Source organism: Ambystoma mexicanum, chromosome 10 (genome assembly GCF_040938575.1).
Source record: "Ambystoma mexicanum isolate Mex_15411 chromosome 10, UKY_AmexF1_1, whole genome shotgun sequence".
In the NCBI taxonomy this organism is placed as follows: domain Eukaryota; kingdom Metazoa; phylum Chordata; class Amphibia; order Caudata; family Ambystomatidae; genus Ambystoma; species Ambystoma mexicanum.
In genome coordinates this window covers 1,680,357,489-1,680,380,554 of record NC_090932.1, presented here as the reverse complement: position 1 = coordinate 1,680,380,554, position 23,066 = coordinate 1,680,357,489, and the positions used below count along the sequence as shown (strand labels likewise).

The window sequence follows — 23,066 nt, the reverse complement described above, 5'->3', positions numbered from 1 at the left end:
AAGGACATTCTGCCTCACTTTGTCCATCTGTTGCCAAAGCTATGAACACTGCCTTGCTTATCAGGGTTATCCCCACTTCCCCAAGCATGCCACTGTTATCCTTCTGCTAAAAACAACTCCTTGGCCCCTTTGGTCCCAGCCGATCTCTCTCCTCCTTTTCTCTATGAAACTTCTGGAATACTTGGTCCGTTTTTTGCTCACCACACCTGCTCAATGCACCAGCACGGCCCCTCCAACTACTCAGATGTGGGTTTGTCTTTCTCTATTTAGTGATGCTTCTTGAGATACTGTTTTTAAGATGTGATGTGCCTGTTTTGTTCATGATATATTTGTAGCCTATTTCTGTATTGTTTTCCCAGCTGTGACTGTCCTTCCAGTTCAGGGATCCTGAGCTCCCCACCCCTCCTCATCTTACCCTTGGGGATAGGTGTTTTCCTGCGTGCATAATGTGCATATGGCCAATGTCCCTAGTCTTGCTTCCTGTGTATACACACTGCCTATGTGTAGGTAGTTGCATGGTTTTGCATGGCTCCCCTATGCTGTAGCCCTGTCCTTGGCTACATGCTCCTTCATTTAGAGGTGTGTGCACACTTTCACCTGTTCCTTGTGCACTTACCACATCTTCCATCCAGATCCGCAGACTCCACTCCTCAGCCGAAATAGCTCAGTTGGGAGAGCGTTAGACTGAAGATCTAAAGGTCCCTGGTTCGATCCCGGGTTTCGCCAGAACGTTTTGAACTTTGAGAGAACATATTTATTTACACTACCATTGACCTACCCACACCCCCTCGTAATTAAAGAAAACGACACCACTGGCGCGAAAGAACTGAGGCACGAGAATAACAAACGTCGTCATGGGAGTCCCGACAGGGCGGCATAGCAAGACACAGCACGGGTGGTACTCGCACACCAGGTACCAATGACCCGGTGCGCCCCCCGCCCCCTCCTGCAAAGTCACACACCACAGAGTACCCCTGCTCTGCTGCTCGGCAACCTGTGTGGTGTGCCCGAAAGGGGGCGGGCGATGGCTGGCAGCCTATCAGATAGGCCCATGGTGGCCGACTCCCCGCCTCCTCGGTGGGTGGCAGCCTATCAGACAAGTCTATTATTGCTCATGCGCCGCCTCCTTGAGTGAGTGAGGGACGGTGGCTGGCAGCCTAGCCGCCTCCTTGAGTGAGGGACGGTGGCTGGCAGCCTATCAGAGAGGGCTGTTGTGACTCATGCACCGCCTCCTCCGGTGAAGGGACGGAGACTGACACCCAATCAGAGAGGGACGTGACTGCTCACGCCCCGCCTCCTCTTTGGGAGGCTCTATGGGCAGCCTATAATAGCGCACTGTGACTGCTCACGCCCCGCCTCCTCTGTGGAAGGCTTTATGGGCAGCCTATAATAGCGCACTGTGACTGCTCATGCCCCGCCTCCTCTTTGGGAGGCTTTATGGGCAGCCTATGATAGCGCACCGTGGCTGCTCATGACCCGCCTCCTCTTCATATAGGGCTTTTCCGCTGGGAGCCCCAGCGGTCCTCGTTAGTATAGTGGTCAGTATCCCCGCCTGTCACGCGGGAGACCGGGGTTCAATTCCCCGACGGGGAGAGTCACTTTTTCTTTTACAATTAAATGAATTGTAAGTTATTTGTGTTTCTTTTCCACATTTCCTTTCCTCACAATGTACACACTCCCTGTACGATTGGATTGAGTTTATTTAGGGTTCTTACATGTGATTTCAGATTCGAACAACTTGGGATCTCGTTTGTCCAGGGCATTGGAGGGGGGGGTTGTAGTAAAGTCACTACATTCATTACCCCCCTCTCTCCGCCCTCCCCCCCCCACGGAGATTGTAGTCCGCGGACCATGCTCGCGTTTGGCCCTTGCTTTGGGGATTTTATGTGGGTGCATGTCGGCGAGATTCCTGCTGCTGTTGCCCAGGGGCATTATTATAACCTGGAGATTACAGCCCACAGGCCCTTGCTAGTGCTCTTTAGGGGTCAAACTATGGTCTCCTCCCTGAGCTGACAGGTGCAAGGGCTGAGGTCCTCCCTGAGCTGACAGGTGCAAGGGCTGAGGTCCTCCCTGAGCTGACAGGTGCAAGGGCTGAGGTCCTCCCTGAGCTGACAGGTGCAAGGGCTGAGGTCCTCCCTGAGCCGACAGGTGCAAGGGCTGAGGTCCTCCCTGAGCCGACAGGTGCAAGGGCTGAGGTCCTCCCTGAGCTAACAGGTGCAAGCGCTGAGGTCCTCCCTGAGCTGACAGGTGCAAGGGCTGAGGTCCTCCCTGAGCTGACAGGTGCAAGGGCTGAGGTCCTCCCTGAACTGACAGGTGCAAGGGCTGAGGTCCTCCCTGAACTGACAGGTGCAAGGGCTGGGGCTCTGCCTGAACTGACAGGTGCAAGGGCTGAGGTCCTCCCTGATCTGACAGGTGTAAGGGCTGGGGCTCTGCCTGAACTGAAAGGTGCAAGGGCTGAACCTCTGCCTGAGCTGACAGGTGCAAGGGCTGGGGCTCTGCCTGAACTGACCGGTGCAAGGGCTGAACCTCTGCCTGAGCTGACAGGTGCAAGGGCTGAGGCTCTGCCTGAACTGACAGGTGAAAGGGCTGAGGCTCTGCCTTAACGGAGAGGGGCAAGGGCTGAGGCTCTGCCTGAACTGAGAGGTGCAGAGGCTGAGGCTCTGCCTGAACTGAGAGGTGCAAGAGCTGAGGCTCTGCATGGACTGAGAGGTGCAAGAGCTGAGGCTCTGCCTGAACTGAGAGGGACAAGGGCTCAGGCTCTGCCTGAACGGAGAGGTGCAGGGGCTGAGGCTCTGCCTGAACGGAGAGGGGCAAGGCTGAGGCTCTGCCTGAACTGAAAGGTGCAAGAGCTGAGGCTCTGCCTGAACAGAGAGGTGCAGAGGCTGAGGCTCTGCATGAACTGAGAGGGGCAAGGCTGAGGCTCTGCCTGAACTGAGAGGTGCAAGGGCTGAGGCTCTGCCTGAACTGAGAGGTGCAAGGGCTGAGGCTCTGCCTGAACGGAGAGGTGCAAGGGCTGAGGCTCTGCCTGAACTGAGAGGTGCAAGAGCTGAGGCTCTGCCTGAACTGAGAGGTGCAGAGGCTGAGGTTCTGCCTGAACTGAGAGGGGCAAGGGCTGAGGCTCTGCCTGAACTGAGAGGTGCAAGAGCTGAGGCTCTGCCTGAACGGAGAGGTGCAGAGGCTGAGGCTCTGCCTCAACTGAGAGGGGCAAGGCTGAGGCTCTGCCTGAACTGAGAGGTGCAAGAGCTGAGGCTCTGCCTGAACGGAGAGGAGCAGAGGCTGAGGCTCTGCCTGAACTGAGAGGTGCAAGAGCTGAGGCTCTGCCTGAACGGAGAGGTGCAGAGGCTGAGGCTCTGCCTGAACGGAAAGGTGCAGAGGCTGAGGCTCTGCCTGAACTGAGAGGGGCAAGGCTGAGGCTCTGCCTGAACTGAGAGGTGCAAGAGCTGTGGCTCTGCATGAACGGAGAGGTGCAGAGGCTGAGGCTCTGCCTGAATGGAGAGGTGCAGAGGCTGAGGCTCTGCCTGAACTGAGAGGGGAAAGGCTGAGGCTCTGTCTGAACTGAGAGGTGCAAGAGCTGAGGCTCTGCCTGAACGGAGAGGTGCAGAGGCTGAGGCTCTGCCTGAACTGAGAGGTGCAAGAGCTGAGGCTCTGCCTGAATGGAGAGGTGCAGAGGCTGAGGCTCTGCCTGAACTGAGAGGTGCAAGAGCTGAGGCTCTGCCTGAACTGAGAGGTGCAGAGGCTGAGGGTCTGCCTGAACTGAGAGGGGCAAGGCTGAGGCTCTGTCTGAACAGAGAGGTGCAAGGCTCAGGCTCTGTCTGAACGGAGAGGTGCAAGAGCTGAGGCTCTGCCTGAACGGAGAGGTGCAGAGGCTGAGGCTCTGCCTGAACTGAGAGGGGCAAGGCTGAGGCTATGCCTGAACTGAGAGGTGCAAGAGCTGAGGCTCTGCCTGAACGGAGAGGTGCTGAGGCTCTGCCTGAACTGAGAGGGGCAATGCTGAGGCTCTGCCTGAAATGAGAGGTGCAAGAACTGAGGCTCTGCCTGAACGGAGAGGTGCTGAGGCTCTGCCTGAACTGAGAGGGGCAAGGACTGAGGCTCTGCCTGAACTGAGAGGGCAAGGCTGAGGCTCTGCCTGAACCGACAGGTGCAAGGGCAGAGGCCCTGCCTGAACTGAGAGCGGCAAGGGCTGAGGCTCTGCCTGAACGGAGAGGTGCAGGAGCTGAGGCTCTGCCTGAACGGAGAGTTGCAGAGGCTGAGGCTCTGCCTGAACCGAGAGGGGCAAGGTTGAGGCTCTGCCTGAACTGAGAGGTGCAAGAGCTGAGGCTATGCCTGAACTGAGAGGTGCAAGAGCTGAGGCTCTGCCTGAACTGAGAGGTGCAGAGGCTGAGGCTCTGCCTGAACTGAGAGGTGCAAGAGCTAAGGCTCTGCCTGAACAGAGAGGTGCAGAGGCTGAGGCTCTGCCTGAACTGAGAGGGGCAAGGGCTAAGGCTTTGCTTGAACTGAGAGGTACAAGAGCTGAGGCTCTGCCTGAACTGAGCGGTGCACGAGCTGAGGCTTCTGCCTGAACTGAGAGGTGCAGAGGCTGAGGCTGTGCCTGAACTGAGAGGGGCAAGGCTGAGGCCCTGCCTGAACTGAGAGGTGCAAGGGCTGAGGCTCTGCCTGAATGGAGAGGTGCAGAGGCTGAAGCTCTGCCTGAACTGAGAGGTGCAAGAGCTGAGGCTCTGCCTGAACTGAGAGGTGCAGAGGCTGAGGCTCTGCCTGAACTGAGAGGGGCAAGGCTGAGGCTCTGCCTGAACTGAGAGGTGCAAGAGCTGAGGCTCTGCCTGAACGGAGAGGAGCAGAGGCTGAGGCTCTGCCTGAACTGAGAGGGGCAAGGCTGAGGCTCTGCCTGAACTGAGAGGTGCAAGAGCTGAGGCTCTGCCTGAACGGAGAGGTGCAGAGGCTGAGGCTCTGCCTGAACTGAGAGGGGCAAGGGCTGAGGCTCTGCCTGAACTGAGAGGTGCAAGAGCTGAGGCTCTGCCTGAACTGAGAGGGGCAAGGCTGAGGCCCTGCCTGAACTGAGAGGGGCAAGGCTGAGGCTCTGCCTGAACTGAGAGGTGCAAGAGCTGAGGCTCTGCCTGGACGGAGAGTTGCAGAGGCTGAGGCTCTCCCTGAATGGAAAGGTGCAGAGGCTGAGGCTCTGCCTGAACTGAGAGGGGCAAGGCTGAGGCTCTGCCTGAACTGAGAGGTGCAAGAGCTGAGGCTCTGCTTGAACGGAGAGGTGCAGAGGCTGAGGCTCTGCCTGAACGGAGAGGTGCGGAGGCTGAGGCTCTGCCTGAACTGAGAGGGGCAAGGCTGAGGCTCTGTCTGAACTGAGAGGTGCAAGAGCTGAGGCTCTGCCTGAACGGAGAGGTGCAGAGGCTGAGGCTCTGCCTGAACTGAGAGGTGCAAGAGCTGAGGCTCTGCCTGAATGGAGAGGTGCAGAGGCTGAGGCTCTGCCTGAACTGAGAGGGGCAAGGGCTGAGGCTCTGCCTGAACTGAGAGGTGCAAGAGCTGAGGCTCTGCCTGAACTGAGAGGTGCAGAGGCTGAGGGTCTGCCTGAACTGAGAGGGGCAAGGCTGAGGCTCTGTCTGAACAGAGAGGTGCAAGGCTCAGGCTCTGTCTGAACGGAGAGGTGCAAGAGCTGAGGCTCTGCCTGAACGGAGAGGTGCAGAGGCTGAGGCTCTGCCTGAACTGAGAGGGGCAAGGCTGAGGCTCTGCCTGAACTGACAGGTGCAAGAGCTGAGGCTCTGCCTGAACGGAGAGGTGCTGAGGCTCTGCCTGAACTGAGAGGGGCAATGCTGAGGCTCTGCCTGAAATGAGAGGTGCAAGAGCTGAGGCTCTGCCTGAACGGAGAGGTGCTGAGGCTCTGCCTGAACTGAGAGGGGTAAGGATTGAGGCTCTGCCTGAACTGAGAGGGCAAGGCTGAGGCTCTGCCTGAACCGACAGGTGCAAGGGCAGAGGCCCTGCCTGAACTGAGAGCGGCAAGGGCTGAGGCTCTGCCTGAACGGAGAGGTGCAGGAGCTGAGGCTCTGCCTGAACGGAGAGGTGCGGAGGCTGAGGCTCTGCCTGAACCGAGAGATGCAAGGTTGAGGCTCTGCCTGAACTGAGAGGTGCAAGAGCTGAGGCTCTGCCTGAGCTGAGAGGTGCAAGAGCTGAGGCTCTGCCTGAACTGAGAGGTGCAGAGGCTGAGGCTCTGCCTGAACTGAGAGGGGCAAGGGCTGAGGCTCTGCCTGAACTGAGAGGTGCAAGAGCTGAGGCTCTGCCTGAACAGAGCGGTGCAAGAGCTGAGGCTCTGCCTGAACTGAGAGGTGCAGAGGCTGAGGCTCTGCCTGAACTGAGAGGGGCAAGGGCTGAGGCTCTGCCTGAACTGAGAGGGGCAAGAGCTGAGGCTCTGCCTGAACTGAGAGGTGCAAGGGCCGAGGCTCTGCCTGAACTGAGAGGTGCAAGGGCCGAGGCTCTGCCTGAACTGACAGGTGCAAGGGCCGAGGCTCTGCCTGAACGGAGAGGGGCAAGGGCTGAGGCTCTGCCTGAACGGAGAGGTGCAGAGGCTGAGGCTCTGCCTGAACTGAGAGGGGCAAGGCTGAGGCTCTGCCTGAACTGAGAGGTGCAAGAGCTGAGGCTCTGCCTGAACGGAGAGGAGCAGAGGCTGAGGCTCTGCCTGAACTGAAAGGTGCAGAGGCTGAGGCTCTGCCTGAACTGAGAGGGGCAAGGCTGAGGCTCTGCCTGAACTGAGAGGTGCAAGAGCTGAGGCTCTGCTTGAACGGAGAGGTGCAGAGGCTGAGGCTCTGCCTGAACGGAGAGGTGCAGAGGCTGAGGCTCTGCCTGAACTGAGAGGGGCAAGGCTGAGGCTCTGTCTGAACTGAGAGGTGCAAGAGCTGAGGCTCTGCCTGAACAGAGAGGTGCAGAGGCTGAGGCTCTGCCTGAACTGAGAGGTGCAAGAGCTGAGGCTCTGCCTGAATGGAGAGGTGCAGAGGCTGAGACTCTGCCTGAACTGAGAGGGGCAAGGGCTGAGGCTCTGCCTGAACTGAGAGGTGCAAGAGCTGAGGCTCTGCCTGAACTGAGAGGTGCAGAGGCTGAGGGTCTGCCTGAACTGAGAGGGGCAAGGCTGAGGCTCTGTCTGAACAGAGAGGTGCAAGGCTCAGGCTCTGTCTGAACGGAGAGGTGCAAGAGCTGAGGCTCTGCCTGAACGGAGAGGTGCAGAGGCTGAGGCTCTGCCTGAACTGAGAGGGGCAAGGCTGAGGCTCTGCCTGAACTGACAGGTGCAAGAGCTGAGGCTCTGCCTGAACGGAGAGGTGCTGAGGCTCTGCCTGAACTGAGAGGGGCAATGCTGAGGCTCTGCCTGAAATGAGAGGTGCAAGAGCTGAGGCTCTGCCTGAACGGAGAGGTGCTGAGGCTCTGCCTGAACTGAGAGGGGTAAGGATTGAGGCTCTGCCTGAACTGAGAGGGCAAGGCTGAGGCTCTGCCTGAACCGACAGGTGCAAGGGCAGAGGCCCTGCCTGAACTGAGAGCGGCAAGGGCTGAGGCTCTGCCTGAACGGAGAGGTGCAGGAGCTGAGGCTCTGCCTGAACGGAGAGGTGCGGAGGCTGAGGCTCTGCCTGAACCGAGAGATGCAAGGTTGAGGCTCTGCCTGAACTGAGAGGTGCAAGAGCTGAGGCTCTGCCTGAGCTGAGAGGTGCAAGAGCTGAGGCTCTGCCTGAACTGAGAGGTGCAGAGGCTGAGGCTCTGCCTGAACTGAGAGGGGCAAGGGCTGAGGCTCTGCCTGAACTGAGAGGTGCAAGAGCTGAGGCTCTGCCTGAACAGAGAGGTGCAGAGGCTGACGCTCTGCCTGAACTGAGAGGGGCAAGGGCTAAGACTTTGCTTGAACTGAGAGGTACAAGAGCTGAGGCTCTGCCTGAACTGAGCGGTGCAAGAGCTGAGGCTCTGCCTGAACTGAGAGGTGCAGAGGCTGTGGCTCTGCCTGAACTGAGAGGGGCAAGGGCTGAGGCTCTGCCTGAACTGAGAGGGGCAAGAGCTGAGGCTCTGCCTGAACTGAGAGGTGCAAGGGCCGAGGCTCTGCCTGAACTGAGAGGTGCAAGGGCCGAGGCTCTGCCTGAACTGACAGGTGCAAGGGCCGAGGCTCTGCCTGAACGGAGAGGGGCAAGGGCTGAGGCTCTGCCTGAACTGAGAGGTGCAGAAGCTGAGGCTCTGCCTGAACTTAGAGGTGCAAAAGCTGAGGCTCTGCCTGGACTGAGAGGTGCAAGAGCTGAGGCTCTGCCTGAACTGAGAGGGGCAAGGGCTCAGGCTCTGCCTGAACTGAGAGGTGCGAGGCTGAGGCTCTGCCTGAACTGAGAGGGGCAAGGCTGAGGCTCTGCCTGAACTGAGAGGTGCAAGAGCTGAGGCTCTGCCTGAATGGAGAGGTGCAGAGGCTGAGGCTCTGCCTGAATGGAGAGGTGCAGAGGCTGAGGCTCTGACTGAACTGAGAGGTGCAGAGGCTGAGGCTCTGCCTGAACGGAGAGGGGCAAGGTTGAGGCTCTGCCTGAACTGAGAGGTGCAAGAGCTGAGGCTCTGCCTGTACGGAGAGGTGCAGAGGCTGAGGCTCTGCCTGAACTGAGAGGTGCAAGAGCTGAGGCTCTGCCTGAACAGAGAGGTGCAGAGGCTGAGGCTCTGCCTGAACTGAGAGGTCCAGAGGCTGAGGTTCTGCCTGAACTGAGAGGGGCAAGGGCTGAGGCTCTGCCTGAACTTAGAGGGGCAAGGGCTGAGGCTCTGTCTGAACTGAGAGGTGCAGGAGCTGAGGCTCTGCCTGAACGGAGAGGTGCAGGACCTGAGGCTCTGTCTGAACGGAGAGGTGCAGAGGCTGAGGCTCTGTCTGAACTGAGAGGGGCAAGGCTGAGGCTCTGCCTGAACTGAGAGGTGCAAGAGCTGAGGCTCTGCCTGAACTGAGAGGTGCAAGAGCTGAGGCTCTGCCTGAACTGAGAGGTGCAGAGGCTGAGGCTCTGCCTGAACTGAGAGGGGCAAGGGCTGAGGCTCTGCCTGAACTGAGAGGGGCAAGGCTGAGGTTCTGCCTGAACTGAGAGGTGCAAGAGCTGAGGCTCTGCCTGAACGGAGAGGTGCAGAGACTGAGGCTGCGCCTGAACTGAGAGGGGCAAGGCTGAGGCTCTGCCTGAACTGAGAAGTGCAAGGGCTGAGGCTCTGCCTGAATGGAGAGGTGCAGAGGCTGAGGCTCTGCCTGAACTGAGAGGTGCAAGAGCTGAGGCTCTGCCTGAACAGAGAGGTGCAGAGGCTGAGGGTCTGCCTGAACTGAGAGGGGCAAGGGCTGAGGCTCTGCCTGAACTGAGAGGGGCAAGGGCTGAGGCTCTGCCTGAACTGAGAGGGGCAAGGCTGAGGTTCTGCCTGAACTGAGAGGTGCAAGAGCTGAGGCTCTGCCTGAACGGAGAGGTGCAGAGGCTGAGGCTGCGCCTGAACTGAGAGGGGCAAGGCTGAGGCTCTGCCTGAACTGAGAAGTGCAAGGGCTGAGGCTCTGCCTGAACTGAGAGGGGCAAGGGCTGAGGCTCTGTCTGAACTGAGAGGGGCAAGGGATGAGGCTCTGCCTGAACTGAGAGGTGCAAGAGCTGAGGCTCTGCCTGAACGGAGAGGTGCAGAGGCTGCGGGTCTGCCTGAACTGAGAGGGGCAAGGCTGAGGTTCTGCCTGAACTGAGAGGTGCAAGAGCTGAGGCTCTGCCTGAATGGAGAGGTGCAGAGGCTGAGGCTCTGCTTGAACTGAGAGGGGCAAGGCTGAGGCTCTGCCTGAACTGAGAGGTGCAAGAGCTGAGGCTCTGCCTGAACGGAGAGGCGCAGAGGTTGAGGCTCTGCCTGAACTGAGAGGGGCAAGGCTGAGGCACTGCCTGAAATGAGAGGTGCAAGAGCTGAGGCTCTGCCTTAACGGAGAGGTGCTGAGGCTCTGCCTGAACTGAGAGGGGCAAGGGCTGAGGCTCTGCCTGAACTGAGAGGCGCAAGAGCTGAGGCTCTGCCTGAACTTAGACGTGCAGAGGCTGAGGCTCTGCCTGAACTGAGAGGGGCAAGGCTGAGGCTCTGCCTGAACTGAGAGGTGCAGGAGCTGAGGCTCTGCCTGAATGGAGAGGTGCAGAGGCTGAGGCTCTGCCTGAACGGAGAGGTGGAGAGGCTGAGGCTCTGCCTGAACTGAGAGGGGCAAGGCTGAGGTTCTGCCTGAACTGAGAGGTGCAAGAGCTGAGGCTCTGCCTAACGGAGAGGTGCAGTGGCTGAGGCTCTGCCTGAACTGAGAGGTCCAGAGGCTGAGGTTCTGCCTGAACTGAGAGGGGCAAGGGCTGAGGCTCTGCCTGAACTTAGAGGGGCAAGGGCTGAGGCTCTGTCTGAACTGAGAGGTGCAGGAGCTGAGGCTCTGCCTGAACAGAGAGGTGCAGGACCTGAGGCTCTGTCTGAACGCAGAGGTGCAGAGGCTGAGGCTCTGTCTGAACTGAGAGGGGCAAGGCTGAGGCTCTGCCTTAACTGAGAGGTGCAAGAGCTGAGGCTCTGCCTGAACTGAGAGGTGCAAGAGCTGAGGCTCTGCCTGAACTGGGAGGTGCAGAGGCTGAGGCTCTGCCTGAACTGAGAGGGGCAAGGGCTGAGGCTCTGCCTGAACTGAGAGGGGCAAGGCTGAGGTTTTGCCTGAACTGAGAGGTGCAAGAGCTGAGGCTCTGCCTGAACGGAGAGGTGCAGAGGCTGAGGCTGCGCCTGAACTGAGAGGGGCAAGGCTGAGGCTCTGCCTGAACTGAGAAGTGCACGGGCTGAGGCTCTGCCTGAACGGAGAGGTGCAGAGGCTGAGGCTCTGCCTGAACTGAGAGGTGCAAGAGCTGAGGCTCTGCCTGAACAGAGAGGTGCAGAGGCTGAGGCTCTGCCTGAACTGAGAGGTGCAGAGGCTGAGTTTCTGCCTGAACTGAGAGGGGCAAGGGCTGATGCTCTGCCTGAACTGAGAGGGGCAAGGGCTGAGGCTCTGCCTGAACTGAGAGGTGCAAGAGCTGAGGCTCTGCCTGAACGGAGAGGTGCAGAGGCTGAGGGTCTGCCTGAACTGAGAGGGGCAAGGCTGAGGTTCTGCCTGAACTGAGAGGGGCAAGGCTGAGGCTCTGCCTGAACTGAGAGGTGCAAGAGCTGAGGCTCTGCCTGAACGGAGAGGCGCAGAGGCTGAGGCTCTGCCTGAACTGAGAGGGGCAAGGCTGAGGCACTGCCTGAAATGAGAGGTGCAAGAGCTGAGGCTCTGCCTGAACGGAGAGGTGCTGAGGCTCTGCCTGAACTGAGAGGGGCAAGGGCTGAGGCTCTGCCTGAACTGAGAGGTGCAAAAGCTGAGGCTCTGCCTGAACTTAGACGTGCAGAGGCTGAGGCTCTGCCTGAACTGAGAGGGGCAAGGCTGAGGCTCTGCCTGAACTGAGAGGTGCAGGAGCTGAGGCTCTGCCTGAATGGAGAGGTGCAGAGGCTGAGGCTCTGCCTGAACGGAGAGGTGGAGAGGCTGAGGCTCTGCCTGAACTGAGAGGGGCAAGGCTGAGGTTCTGCCTGAACTGAGAGGTGCAAGAGCTGAGGCTCTGCCTGAACGGAGAGGTGCAGTGGCTGAGGCTCTGCCTGAACTGAGAGGTCCAGAGGCTGAGGTTCTGCCTGAACTGAGAGGGGCAAGGGCTGAGGCTCTGCCTGAACTTAGAGGGGCAAGGGCTGAGGCTCTGTCTGAACTGAGAGGTGCAGGAGCTGAGGCTCTGTCTGAACGGAGAAGTGCAGAGGCAGAGGCTCTGTCTGAACTGAGAGGGGCAAGGCTGAGGCTCTGCCTGAACTGAGAGGTGCAAGAGCTGAGGCTCTGCCTGAACTGAGAGGTGCAAGAGCTGAGGCTCTGCCTGAACTGAGAGGTGCAGAGGCTGAGGCTCTGCCTGAACTGAGAGGGGCAAGGGCTGAGGCTCTGCCTGAACTGAGAGGTGCAAGAGCTGAGGCTCTGCCTGAACGGAGAGGTGCAGAGGCTGAGGCTCTGCCTGAACTGAGAGGGGCAAGGGCTGAGGCTTTGCTTGAACTGGGAGGTGCAAGAGCTGAGGCTCTGCCTGAACTGAGCGGTGCAAGAGCTGAGGCTCTGCCTGAACTGAGAGGTGCAGAGGCTGAGGCTCTGCCTGAACTGAGATGGGCAAGGGCTGAGGCTCTGCCTGAACTGAGAGGTGCACGAGCTGAGGCTCTGCCTGAACTGAGAGGTGCAGGAGTCGAGGCTCTGCCTGAACTGAGAGGTGCAAGGGCCGAGGCTCTGCCTGAACTGACAGGTGGAAGGGCCGAGGCTCTTCCTGGATTGAGAGGTGCAAGGGCTGAGGCTTTGCCTGAACTGACAGTGCAGGGGCCGAGGATCTGCCTGAACTGAGAGGGGCAGGGGCCAAGGCTCTGCCTGAACTGACAGGTGCAAGGGCCAAGGCTCTGCCTGGATTGAGAGGTGCAAGGGCCAAGGCTTTGCCTGAACTGACAGTGCAGGGGCTGAGGCTCTGCCTGAACTGAGAGGTGCAAGGGCCAAGGCTTTGCCTGAACTGACAGTGCAGGGGCCGAGGCTCTGCCTGAACTGAGAGGGGTAGGGGCCAAGGCTCTGCCTGAACTGAGAGGGGAGAGGCTGAGGGGCAGAGGCTGAGGCTCTGCCTGAACTGAGAGGTGCAAGGGCTCAGGCTCTGCCTGAGCTGACAGGTGCAAGGGCTGAGGCTCTGCCTGAACTTAGAGGTGCAGAGGCTGAGGCTCTGCCTGAACTGAGAGGTGCAAGGGCTGAGGCTCTGCCTGCACTGAGAGGTGCAAGGGTTGAGGCTTTTCCTGAACTGACAGGTGCAAGGGCTGAGGCTCTGCCTGACTGACAGGTACAAGGGCTGAGGTCCTCCCTGATCTGACAGGTGCAAGGGCTGGGGCCCCACCTTATCTGACAGCTGCAAGGGCTGGGGCTCTGCCTGGACTAAGAGGTGCAAGGGCCGAGGCTTTGCCTGAACTGACAGTCCAGGGGCTGAGGCTCTGTCTGAACTGAGAGGTGCAAGGGCTGAGGCTTTGCCTGAACTGAGAAAATTACGTTTGATAGGCCATCTGGTCCTGGGGCATGAGAGGTACTAGCTTTCTTTATCAAGGTGACTATTACCTCCAAGTCGTGATCCAAATTCCAGACCGGCTGTGATTTAAAGATCTGTAATTCTAAGGAACCCGGTTCGGAGTATAACTTTTCAAAATGGTTTGTCCATTTATCCTCCGAGACAGCGTTTGATTGATCATTTGTCTGAGTGTTACCATTAGATTTAATCAAATTCCATACTGCACACAAATCTTTCTTACTGATGGCTTTAAGCATTCTTTCTGCATTCTGTTGGACCATAGAAACCGATTCCAACAAAGCCAATATTTATATTGGTTTTTCAGTTTCTTGATGAATGTGTCTATATCGGCCAAGGGGTTATTCTTAAGGAGCCTAATTGCATTCCTCAGAGCACGTCTTTTCACCACTAGCTGTATATAATCACCTGAGAAATTGAGCATGTGTGAAATTCCGAGAGGAAAATAACTTACTGTTTGTTCGTCGTATCAGGCCATGAGGCTAACGTTTCAACTGCACCCTCATTCTAGAGAAGCCAGAGACTGTGCTAAGCTTGACTTTACCATCATATCCTGTGCTGAAAACGTGGTGAAGGGAAGCCAAAGGCTTGAAATTCCTGACATATTATTTCTTGAACACTTCTTTCTTTTACAAAATATTGTTTCCACATTATTTGTATTTAGAGGTAAGGATTGGCAATAGGTTTATTAGTATAGGCACTTTTATTTTGACGAGACACCACTAGGACCTGCGTTATTATTTGATGGTCGTAGCTTGCTCCCATCTGTAGATTTAGGATTAGATGGGCGTTTCTCAAACCCTTTTTGAAGTTCAATAAACACCCTTGAATTGTGGTCATGTGTGTCTGTCTTACTGTTGATAACATGCCTTCCTTAGAGACATTTGGAGCATCATCAGACCTTCTTCAAATTAACATTGCTTGACTTGATGATCTGTTACCAAACCATTGAAATCTTGGCCTCAGATGCATCCTTCTATATGAAAGATAGAAGGGGCATGCTAGAAGGAAGTGCTCCAGTGATTCGACCCTATGCAGGCAGTATAGACATTTATTTGATTCCGTCGTAACCCATGCATTCCGTATTGCTGCCACTGGTAGGATGCTAGGATGTTGAACCTTTATTTAGTATACAGCAACCTAGGTCTCATAATATCCAAATATGATTTATATCCCCTGCTGCTCTTATTCTCCAAATAGATTATCATTGCAGAAGTGAATACAGATCTCAAGAAGTCCTGATCCATTTTCTGCTGGTAGGTTGCTTCGATGATTTGTTTAGCGTTACCCCCAATGTCAGCAGGACACTGCCAGAGATCACTATGACCTATCAAACGCAGCCAACTTTTGACACACGAAAACCACTTCATACACAAAGCTCCTGGCTGCCCCCAAAATGTCAATACACGTATGTAGCTCCACTCTGCTCCACAATCTTATTCAATGTAAAATGGGTATTAGGGTCACAATGGCCCCTGTGGCAGGTAGAGCAATCTCCCCGTCGATTAAGATTGTGGATGTCCCACACGGGGGTCTTAGGGTGTTCTTTATTAAACCATTCTCAAATGTCCCCAATTTCCTACAGTTCGAGTGGCCCCAGAGCTCTGCACCATATAAGGCAGCCTGCTTGACTTGGGCCTTTTACATCTGAAGGAAGGAGGAGTTGAGTGGTAGAGGCCAGGAGGGAGGAGGAGAGGTCTGCCCACTCAGAGAGAAATGAGTTGATTTAACCAGGAGGCCGGTAGATGGTAACCACAGTAAGAGAATGGGTAGGCGAGAGAGAAAGCCTACAGCCAAGGCATTCAAAAGAGAAGTAAGTCTGAGTGGGAATGATAGAGGCAGGAATCCACTCAGGAAAGATCAAGGCTACCCCCCCCCCCACCGGGAGGATCTGGGTGCTGAGAGGATCTTGTAGCCATCAGGGAGGAGAGTGTATAAGCTCGTGACTGAGCTGGCCGTGAACCATGTCTTAGTAAGACCAAGGACATCAAGGTCTAGTTCTTCAAGGAGGTGGCAGATGTCAGAGGAGTGTTTGACGGCAGAGCAAGAGTTGAGAGTGGCAATATGAAGAAGGTTGCCAGCCTTAAAGACCTTCCGGGGAGGGGTACAGATCGGAGGTATGCCCTGTGGAGGAGAAAGAGCCCTCGGAGGGGCAGAGGAGGAGGAGGAGGAGGAGAGTGAGGGCAAGGTAGCCAAGGGGGGAGAGGAGGGGACAGCAGGAGATGAAAGGAAATTGATGAGGCGAGGGAAGCGCCTATCAAAGAGTAGGAGATTGGCCTGAGGGCCTTGGACCATGACAGGGCCATTAGGTAGACATTAATGAATGTATCTATGTTAAATGGTAACCCTACCCCCTCACAAACCTATGAGAACAAATGCAGTTGCATTTTTCACCCAGAGGACAATTTAGAATCGCATCATACGCCAACAATAAAACAGGGATTTTGTCTCCAGCCAGAGCCGGGGCATCAGTGTTAGGCAGAATCCTGTGCAGTTCCCTTAGGGAACACTACAGAAGATTAGGACTACAGGTGTGAGCAATAAATCCCCTTTGGTATCAGTCCGTACCACAAAGATTTAGTTGGTAGCTGTGGCTGAGTAGTCAGAATTATCTCAAGAGGGAGATGAGCAGTATTCAGGGTTTACACAATAGGCCTTCAGCACTTTGGAACAAGGAAACACTGACCAAAGCTTTGTAATAAAAAGGAATATATATTTATTTTGTACACTACTAATAAAACACCTTTATCACGGTTCTTAAGTAAGTTAAATTCAGTCAAAGAAAGTATACACAACTCCCTAGTTAAATTGTAGACAAGTTTGAGCAAGAGTGAAAACTGAGCAAAATGGCACAGTGAAAACCAAACACAAATGGCACTCTAGCAATTTCTTCCAAGGGAATGAAAACACAAGTCATATAGAAATATCTTCTTATAGACCCCAGCAACACTTCCCATGGGTTTGTGAACCAGTTTAGGCAAGGCAGTACATCAGTATAGCAAATACTTAAATGAAAACTGAGCAACATGGCACAAGGTTTAGAAGCGGGAATCGAAGGGGTGTTTATAAGAAGTAGGTGCACCAACACAGTTCTAGCTGAGAAGCAATCTAGTGAATACAGTTCTAACAAATGTAGCCAGAGTCTGTAGGCCTGTGCCAGAGTCAGTGGTACAGGGCAAGGGCCCAGGAGCAAAACGTTCTGCAGTCAAGTCTTTGGTTAACGAGGTTGAAAAGGTTGATGCAGAAGGTGAAAGACAATGTTAAGAGAGGGGCGGCCAACCCAACAGGTAGGTAAAGGATTTAAAACACCTTTAGCTCTACCACGCAGAAAGGGCAGCCTGGCAGAACAATGTACCTTATAAATGAAGAAGTGGCTCCTGAAGTGGCTCCTGCGGTGGCGGTTGTTCCTGGTAGTTCCTGCAGTTAGGGGGATCCAGCAGAGGAAGAGAGGCTCTCGTCGTGGAGGACTGTTCGTGTTACTGCACTACCCAGGGATGAAACCAGCCGCGGTGCTGCCCGACAAATAAAAGGTACGCTCCTTTAAATCGCGGTCCGGGTGGACGGGTGCCTGGCTACCCGGTGTCCAAGTAAAGGGTACTGGTGATTCGACCAGGGCAGGTCCAGGAAGGCGATTGGCAAACTGGTTGGCCCCACCAGCTCAAGGGAAGAAGGCTCTTGCAGATGAAGATCTTCTCTCATTGTGTGGAGAAAAGTGGTGAGACGCTGCAGCAGGGCTTCACTGGTGGTTCAGTTGTTGCAGATGTCTTTAGCTTCTCTCCTCTTCGGCTTCTGAGTTCCAGTGGCGACGTCTTGCTCTTCAGTCCTCAGGACCCTGTTTTTATGCAAAAAAAATTTGTACAGCCTAGCTGTCACTCACACAGTGGAGTGGTCATCTTGGTGGGAGACCCTCCAGCCTATCAGGATAGAGTGTGACATGGGTTGCTGAGGCAACCCTGTCCAGGGGTCCTACTCCCCCTCCCACACAATGGATCCACCCCAGACTCAGTGGCGCCGAAAGGAGGGCTTCTTGGCAGAAGCCCACCAAAAGGACGAACAAAGGATCCCTGACCTGGGTTAGGAGTTTAGAGAAAGACACGAGAAAGAAGTTATATAAAAGTTCTGGCAAATAAAACCTACCAGAGTAAAGTTAATATTAAAATACACCGGCGGTATGTTAGAGGCTGTCAGAGAATGTGGTAGCCTCGAACAATGGGAAAATCCCATAGGAAAATATTCACGGTTGAATATTTACGGTAGTAACCACTGCCACCAGCCAGAAACATTTGAGAGAGGAACTGTACGGTACCCTCTCGAAAATGAACACAAGGGAAAATCTATTAACCCTTCCCAGTACCTCCATAGTAAGATGGGTTGTACTGGTTTAGTTCACAAAAATTGACTAGTAAAGTCAATGGGGACTTTACATGCCCTGGGAGACAGTAGCCAGTCCCAGGGTATGGAGTCTATGTTTGGGGGTCGCTACGACACCCCTGTGTCACTGCACGGAGGGTGCTGTGTAACACATCTGAGTAAAGATGGTTCCTATGTAGGTGAGAGAAACCCCATAGACATTAAACACAAAAATAGCCTAGAAAACACATAGCAGAAATGTCTAAGAGTGGGGAAAAAGAGTCTTACTCTTAGCAGGAGAAAAAAAACCCTTAAAATCCAGCAAAGCTGCTGGGGGACTCTATAAGTAAGGGAAATTAGCCATAGAATGAGAATTCTCCCTATCAATCAGAGAGCACATTTACCAGTTTACTTATCAGGACATTAATTTAAAACAAAAAACGCAACGGTGGTGGAAAAAACGCAACCCTAGAGAACACCCTTTTCTACTTGGATAGGTTTGGTAGTCTCCTTCCTAAGCCCCACCCAATTACAGCATTATTTCCCTCGTACATTAGCAGTATAGCAGACAATAAGCGGCTTGGTAGGCCATTTTAACCAATATGAGATTTCCTTAAACTGACATTACTTTGAATGCTACTTACAAAAGGGTCGAGTTCAGAATAGGGAAAATAATATCATTCTCTTTTTGTTCAACATCATTATCTTTTTAATGTATGATAGAGGGTACTTTTTCTCATATATAATATATATTGTCAGTTTGGTTTACTATCCATCCCAGCGTTGTTTCACTGATAAATTTCGGGCGCTCCCTTTGAAGCGCAGACTGTTACTGCTAAACTTGCCCTATGGCAGGCCACTGCGCAGTATCATCGTACCATTCTCAGTGCCAAACAGATTCACAATGACTCACTTATTGAGACCTCCTGTATCTACGCCAAAGAGTTGTTTACAATTGTATGGAGTCTTTCCTCAGCTGCACCTGATCCTGTCCCACTTACGCAGGACCCATGAGATTCCTTGTCCCTCTTTTTTGTGGATTAAATTAGGTCCAAAATCAACTCCTCCTCTGTTCAGTTATTCAATCCGCATTCTCCTACAGAATCCTTGCCTGCCACTTCTTGGTCTACATTGTCTACTGTCTCTCCATTTGATGTCTCTGCGGCCATGTTCAAACTTGTCTGCCGCCCCTGGGCATCCAATTCCTGCTTTGTATTATTAAGGGCATTCTGCCTCACTTTGTCCATCTGTTGCCAAAGCTGTGAACACTGCCTTGCTTATCAGGGTTATCCCCACTTCCCCAAGCATGCCACTGTTATCCTTCTGCTAAAAACAACTCCTTGGCCCCTTTGGTCCCAGCCGATCTCTCTCCTCCTTTTCTCTATGAAACTTCTGGAATACTTGGTCCGTTTTTTGCTCACCACACCTGCTCAATGCACCAGCAGGGCCCCTCCAACTACTCAGATGTGGGTTTGTCTTTCTCTATTTAGTGATGCTTCTTGAGATACTGTTTTTAAGATGTGATGTGCCTGTTTTGTTCATGATATATGTGTAGCCTATTTCTGTATTGTTTTCCCAGCTGTGACTGTCCTTCCAGTTCAGGGATCCTGAGCTCCCCACCCCTCCTCATCTTACCCTTGGGGATAGGTGTTTTCCTTGCCTGCCACTTATTGGTCTACATTGTCTACTGTCTCTCCATTTGATGTGTCTGCGGCCATGTTCAAACTTGTCTGCCGCCCCTGGGCATCCAATTCCTGCTTTGTATTATTAAGGACATTCTGCCTCACTTTGTCCATCTGTTGCCAAAGCTGTGAACACTGCCTTGCTTATCAGGGTTATCCCCACTTCCCCAAGCATGCCACTGTTATCCTTCTGCTAAAAACAACTCCTTGGCCCCTTTGGTCCCAGCCGATCTCTCTCCTCCTTTTCTCTATGAAACTTCTGGAATACTTGGTCCGTTTTTTGCTCACCACACCTGCTCAATGCACCAGCACGGCCCCTCCAACTACTCAGATGTGGGTTTGTCTTTCTCTATTTAGTGATGCTTCTTGAGATACTGTTTTTAAGATGTGATGTGCCTGTTTTGTTCATGATATATTTGTAGCCTATTTCTGTATTGTTTTCCCAGCTGTGACTGTCCTTCCAGTTCAGGGATCCTGAGCTCCCCACCCCTCCTCATCTTACCCTTGGGGATAGGTGTTTTCCTGCGTGCATAATGTGCCTATGGCCAATGTCCCTAGTCTTGCTTCCTGTGTATACACACTGCCTATGTGTAGGTAGTTGCATGGTTTTGCATGGCTCCCCTATGCTGTAGCCCTGTCCTTGGCTACATGCTCCTTCATTTAGAGGTGTGTGCACACTTTCACCTGTTCCTTGTGCACTTACCACATCTGCCATCCAGATCCGCGGACTCTACTCCTCAGCCGAAATAGCTCAGTTGGGAGAGCGTTAGACTCTAAAGGTCCCTGGTTCGATCCCGGGTTTCGGCAGAACGTTTTGAACTTTGAGAGAACATATTTATTTACACTACCATTGACCTACCCACACCCCCTCGTAATTATAGAAAACGACACCACTGGCGCGAAAGAACTGAGGCACGAGAATAACAAACGTCGTCATGGGAGTCCCGACAGGGCGGCATAGCAAGACACAGCACGGGTGGTACTCGCACACCAGGTACCAATGACCCGGTGCGCCCCCCGCCCCCTCCTGCAAAGTCACACACCACAGAGAACCCCTGCTCCGCTGCTCGGCAACCTGTCTGAGGTGCCCGAAAGGGGGCGGGCGATGGCTGGCAGCCTATCAGATAGGCCCGTGGTAGCTGACTCCCCGCCTCCTCGTTGGGTGGCAGCCTATCAGACAAGTCTATTATTGCTCATGCACCGCCTCCTTGAGTGAGTGAGGGACGGTGGCTGGCAGCCTAGCCGCCTCCTTGAGTGAGGGACGGTGGCTGGCAGCCTATCAGAGAGGGCTGTTGTGACTCATGCACCGCCTCCTCCGGTGAAGGGACGGAGACTGACACCCAATCAGAGAGGGACGTGACTGCTCACGCCCCGCCTCCTCTTTGGGAGGCTCTATGGGCAGCCTATAATAGCGCACTGTGACTGCTCATGTCCGCCTCCTCTGTGGAAGGCTTTATGGGCAGCCTATAATAGCGCACTGTGACTGCTCACGACCCGCCTCCTCTTTGGGAGGCTCTATGGGCAGCCTATAATAGCGCACTGTGACTGCTCATGCCCCGCCTCCTCTGTGGAAGGCTTTATGGGCAGCCTATAATAGCGCACTGTGACTGCTCATGCCCCGCCTCCTCTTTGGGAGGCTTTATGGGCAGCCTATGATAGCGCACCGTGGCTGCTCATGACCCGCCTCCTCTTCATATAGGGCTTTTCCGCTGGGAGCCCCAGCGGTCCTCGTTAGTATAGTGGTCAGTATCCCCGCCTGTCACGCGGGAGACCGGGGTTCAATTCCCCGACGGGGAGAGTCACTTCTTCTTTTACAATTAAATGAATTGTAAAGTTATTTGTGTTTCTTTTCCACATTTCCTTTGCTCACAATGTACACACTCCCTGTACGATTGGATTGAGTTTATTTAGGGTTCTTACATGTGATTTCAGATTTGAACAACTTGGGATCTCGTTTGTCCAGGGCATTGGAGGGGGGGGGTTGTAGTAAAGTCACTACATTCATTACCCCCCTCTCTCCGCCCTCCCCCCCCCACGGAGATTGTAGTCCGCGGACCATGCTCGCGTTTGGCCCTTGCTTTGGGGATTTTATGTGGGTGCATGTCGGCGAGATTCCTGCTGCTGTTGCCCAGGGGCATTATTATAACCTGGAGATTACAGCCCACAGGCCCTTGCTAGTGCTCTTTAGGGGTCAAACTATGGTCTCCTCCCTGAGCTGACAGGTGCAAGGGCTAAGGTCCTCCCTGAGCTGACAGGTGCAAGGGCTGAGGTCCTCCCTGAACTGACAGGTGCAAGGGCTGAGGTCCTCCCTGAGCCGACAGGTGCAAGGGCTGAGGTCCTCCCTGAGCCGACAGGTGCAAGGGCTGAGGTCCTCCCTGAGCTGACAGGTGCAAGGGCTGAGGTCCTCCCTGAGCTGACAGGTGCAAGGGCTGAGGTCCTCCCTGAGCTGACAGGTGCAAGGGCTGAGGTCCTCCCTGAACTGACAGGTGCAAGGGCTGAGGTCCTCCCTGAACTGACAGGTGCAAGGGCTGGGGCTCTGCCTGAACTGACAGGTGCAAGGGCTGAGGTCCTCCCTGATCTGATAGGTGTAAGGGCTGGGGCTCTGCCTGAACTGAAAGGTGCAAGGGCTGAACCTCTGCCTGAGCTGACAGGTGCAAGGGCTGGGGCTCTGCCTGAACTGACCGGTGCAAGGGCTGAACCTCTGCCTGAGCTGACAGTTGCAAGGGCTGAGGCTCTGCCTGAACTGACAGGTGAAAGGGCTGAGGCTCTGCCTTAACGGAGAGGGGCAAGGGCTGAGGCTCTGCCTGAACTGAGAGGTGCAGAGGCTGAGGCTCTGCCTGAACTGAGAGGTGCAAGAGCTGAGGCTCTGCATGGACTGAGAGGTGCAAGAGCTGAGGCTCTGCCTGAACTGAGAGGGACAAGGGCTCAGGCTCTGCCTGAACGGAGAGGTGCAGGGGCTGAGGCTCTGCCTGAACGGAGAGGGGCAAGGCTGAGGCTCTGCCTGAACTGAAAGGTGCAAGAGCTGAGGCTCTGCCTGAACAGAGAGGTGCAGAGGCTGAGGCTCTGCATGAACTGAGAGGGGCAAGGCTGAGGCTCTGCCTGAACTGAGAGGTGCAAGGGCTGAGGCTCTGCCTGAACTGAGAGGTGCAAGGGCTGAGGCTCTGCCTGAACGGAGAGGTGCAAGGGCTGAGGCTCTGCCTGAACTGAGAGGTGCAAGAGCTGAGGCTCTGCCTGAACTGAGAGGTGCAGAGGCTGAGGTTCTGCCTCAACTGAGAGGGGCAAGGCTGAGGCTCTGCCTGAACTGAGAGGTGCAAGAGCTGAGGCTCTGCCTGAACGGAGAGGTGCAGAGGCTGAGGCTCTGCCTGAACTGAGAGGGGCAAGGCTGAGGCTATGCCTGAACTGGGAGGTGCAAGAGCTGAGGCTCTGCCTGAACGGAGAGGTGCTGAGGCTCTGCCTGAACTGAGAGGGGCAATGCTGAGGCTCTGCCTGAAATGAGAGGTGCAAGAACTGAGGCTCTGCCTGAACGGAGAGGTGCTGAGGCTCTGCCTGAACTGAGAGGGGCAAGGACTGAGGCTCTGCCTGAACTGAGAGGGCAAGGCTGAGGCTCTGCCTGAACCGACAGGTGCAAGGGCAGAGGCCCTGCCTGAACTGAGAGCGGCAAGGGCTGAGGCTCTGCCTGAACGGAGAGGTGCAGGAGCTGAGGCTCTGCCTGAACGGAGAGTTGCAGAGGCTGAGGCTCTGCCTGAACCGAGAGGGGCAAGGTTGAGGCTCTGCCTGAACTGAGAGGTGCAAGAGCTGAGGCTATGCCTGAACTGAGAGGTGCAAGAGCTGAGGCTCTGCCTGAACTGAGAGGTGCAGAGGCTGAGGCTCTGCCTGAACTGAGAGGTGCAAGAGCTAAGGCTCTGCCTGAACAGAGAGGTGCAGAGGCTGAGGCTCTGCCTGAACTGAGAGGGGC

The 23,066-nt window shown here is 55.0% G+C and overlaps 1 non-coding gene across 1 annotated transcript; it reads left to right on the top strand.

Annotated features, from left to right (window-relative positions):
- Positions 1–653: 653 nt before the first annotated feature.
- Positions 654–726, top strand: TRNAF-GAA (transfer RNA phenylalanine (anticodon GAA)). The gene has a single exon. It is a non-coding gene; the product is annotated as a tRNA-Phe (tRNA).
- Positions 727–23,066: the final 22,340 nt, after the last annotated feature.